Source organism: Peromyscus maniculatus, chromosome 8 (assembly GCF_049852395.1).
Source record: "Peromyscus maniculatus bairdii isolate BWxNUB_F1_BW_parent chromosome 8, HU_Pman_BW_mat_3.1, whole genome shotgun sequence".
Lineage (NCBI taxonomy): Eukaryota > Metazoa > Chordata > Mammalia > Rodentia > Cricetidae > Peromyscus > Peromyscus maniculatus.
In genome coordinates this window covers 89729514-89733008 of record NC_134859.1, presented here as the reverse complement: position 1 = coordinate 89733008, position 3495 = coordinate 89729514, and positions in this window count along the sequence as shown.

Genomic DNA, 3495 nt, shown 5'->3' with positions numbered 1-3495 from the left:
AGCCAAGGGCCACTCCTGCCGCCACACTTCCCCAGAGCCCAGCATCCTGCCCTCTGGAGCCTCCTCTCTACGGCACCTGAACAATGTGGAACGTCGGCGTGATTTAGCCAGGACAATACATGCCGTGAGATACCCAGGCAGTGTCCTAGAAGGGTGACCTCGGGAGAGGACCAGGGAACTAGAGAGAAGAGGCTTCCAACCAGGAGCAGGAAATTGCCTGAGGCAAGATGACCTCTTTCCAAGGGCAGCTCTTTCCAGCTTGTCTAACACAGCTCCTGCCAAGGGTGGTATAGAAAGGCACTGAGCCCACAGCAGGCTGGGGAAGGACATTGAAAAGGCAGCTTAAGGGCTTCCTGCTGGGTGAGATGGATTAGGGGCCTGTGGGGAGTGAGTCCAGCAGCAGAAAGGCACTGGCCCCAAGCCAGAGTCCCTTGGCCAAAGACACTCTGAGACCAAGAATCCCTGGGTATCTGGCAGGCTGGAAGTCAGCATCTTCCACCTGGCTGAATGGCCCAGACAGAGTGACATATGGTGATAAGGGGAGGCCACAGAGCACAAAAACTGAGGAAGGAAAGCGGCCCTGCTTGTGGGAACCAGTGGACATTTCACAGGAAAACAAATGACTTCGCCAGTGATTTTATCCAAGTCTCCCTGAGACCTTGAACTATCTTTGTCCTTCAGGGCTGGTTCCCTCCTGGGCTCTGTTTCTCTAGTCTGTAAAATGGGAGCTCTGAGGCCACATTGGCAGTAGGATAAGTAGGGAATCTTATTTTCTTTTATCTATTATCTATCTGTCTGTCTATTGTCCGTCTATCTATCTGTCTATATCTATCTATCTATCTATCTATCTATCTATCTATCTATCTATCTATCTATCTATCTATCAATTGGTCTTTTGAGACAGGGTTTCTCTGTATAAGACTTGGCTGTCCTGGAACTTGCTTTGTGAACCAGACTGGCCCCGCACTCAGAGATCCACCTGACTCTGCCTCTTGAGTGCTGGGATTAAAGATTTGCACCACCACTGCCCGGTTTTTGTTTTGTTTTGTTTTGAGACAGGGTTTCTCTATGTAGATCAACGTGGCCTGGAACTCGCTCTTTGAGCTCACAGAGATCCACTTGTCTCTACCTCCTGAAGGCTGAGATTAAAGGCGTGCTCCACTATACTTGGTCATATGTGGCGCTGGGGATCAAACTCAGGGCTTTGTGCATGCTAGGCAAGCACTGACCAACTGAGCTACACTGCCAGCCTATTTAAAATGATATGACCTTTCTATCTTGAGAAGACTCTCATTGTGTAGCCCTGGCTGGCCTGGAACTCACAGAGATCCCTCTTCCCTCTATCTCCTGAGTACTGGACCACTCTGCCCATGACTTTAAAAGTGCATGGCCCAGGGCTCTTACAAGGAGCCTGAGACAGGAGAATCACAAGTTAGAAGTTACATAGTGATATCCTAATTCAGAACAAAAATCAGTCTGTCAAAGATAGGTGATGTGGTGCATGCCTTTAATCCCAGCATTCAGGAGGCAAAGGCAGGCAGATCGCCGGGAGTTTGAGGCCACCCAGAGCTACATAGTGAGACTGTTTCGAAAAACAAAAAGCAAAGTAAAAAAAAAAAAAAAAAAAATCAATCCATCAATCATATTGAAGGCTATGTGGCTCCAGGGACCAGAAGCATCATTATCATGTTTTGTTTTGTTTGTGTTTTTGGTTTTGTTTCTGTTTTTTGGAGACAGAGTTTCTCCGTGTAGTTTTGGTGCCTGTCCTGGATCTCGACTCTGTAGACCAGGCTGGCCTAGAACTCTCAGAGATCCGCCTGGCTCTGCCTCCCAAGTGCTGGGATCAAAGACGGCCGCCACCACCGCCCGGCTATGGTTATTCCTTTGAGGCTAGAATCTTACTAAGTTGCCTGCCCAGGTAGGCTTCTATCTTCTGGGTCAAGCGACCCTCTGGCCCCATTCCTCCTAGTATCTAGAACTAGGTGCAAGCACCTCAAGTCCTGTGTTTACAGCAAAGACATCTCTGATAGCTGGAAGCGGGCTAACATCCTCAGGTCCCCACCCCACCTCACGGGACAAACCAGCGGGTGAGAACGTTTCACCCAGCTAAGATGCGGGCAGCCACTGAGGAGAGCCTTTGGGGAGAAGGGGCTTCCGTGCTGGATACTCGAAGCTCAGGATGTGCCGGCATCAGAGCGGCCCTGTCTCCCAACTCACTGGGCCAGTCCTGTTCTTTGTGCTCAGTTCTTTCCCACAGCCCAGCAAGGGGGGTGCTAGGATCCCAGGCCCACCCCCTCCTGCTGGGCAGCACCCCATCAACCCCCACATAAAAAGCTTGAGAGGGGACAAGGAGGTGGGGACGTTCTCACTCCGAGGAGGCCTCGGCACCCTTCTCCCTTGCTGGGGAACAAGAAACTTGCCAAAGGCTTGGGCCCCTTCCTCATCCCCTGGCCCCAGCGCTGGCTCCCCCAGACAAAAAGCTGCTTTACATGAGAAGAGCGGGCTGGCCTGGCCTTACCCGGGCACTCAAAGAGGCGGTAGCCCCTGACAGCCGGGGCTGCCCCTTCCCCCACAACGAGGCCTCGTTTAGTTGCAATTAGCAATTCTTTGCATACGCCCCTTGAGGCTGGAGGGACGCGGGTCCTCGCCCCCCGAAAGTCAGCCTTTCACCTTCCCCGAGTCTCCCCGCTCCTCTTTCTCCTCGGAGCCCCTCTCCACCGCCCTGTCCCAGCTGGGCACTGGGCTTCCTAGGAGTTCTCCATAGAAGGAAGCCCAGCAGAGGAGCGAAACCGAGAACCCCGAGGCTGGGGGGGTGGGGCAGAGGAGGAGGCTGGGCTTGCTCAAGCTGGAGGACCCATCACAAACCCGCCCTGCCGTGACCCTCCTCCCTCCCTAAGCCATCCTCTCTCCAAATCAAGCCTGACTTTTGGATGGCCTAGAAGGACCAAAGGAAAAGAGGTTTCTAGTAAAGAGATCCAAGGGCGAGGTGGTGGGTGGGAGGGGGGGGAGTGGCCAGGACGGAGCTGCATGGGGGAGAAACCAGGGACTCCGTTCTCTGCTGGCAGCTTGGCTGTCCAAGATTCCATGTCTCTCATTTCGAGGGGCTTCGGTGTAGGGCACAGCTAAGTTTTTCCAGGGACCAGACAGGGAGTAGGAGTAGGGTAGGCCAGGCCTGGAGAGTGAAAAGGAGACCACAGGATCCCGGGTCCTTTTTAGGCTCACCCTCAATCTAGAGGGCTGAGGGCGAGGAAGTGGGACTGTCGCTCAAGAGGGGTCTCCAAGCCTTTGAGCCGTATTATTTCCAGGGTCTCCCTCTCCTTCCCTCCAAGACGCTGCTAGGTTTTTCTTGTCTCCACTAGGGGGAGCCTTCGGTACGGTGGAAACTGCAGGCCTGGAGGAGGGCGCCTAATAGCCGCAAGGGCCTTACTTTTCTCCTGGGACAGAAATGAAATGTCCCGCTGGGAAAGGAGATACCATCTTGATCTCTGTGAGGAA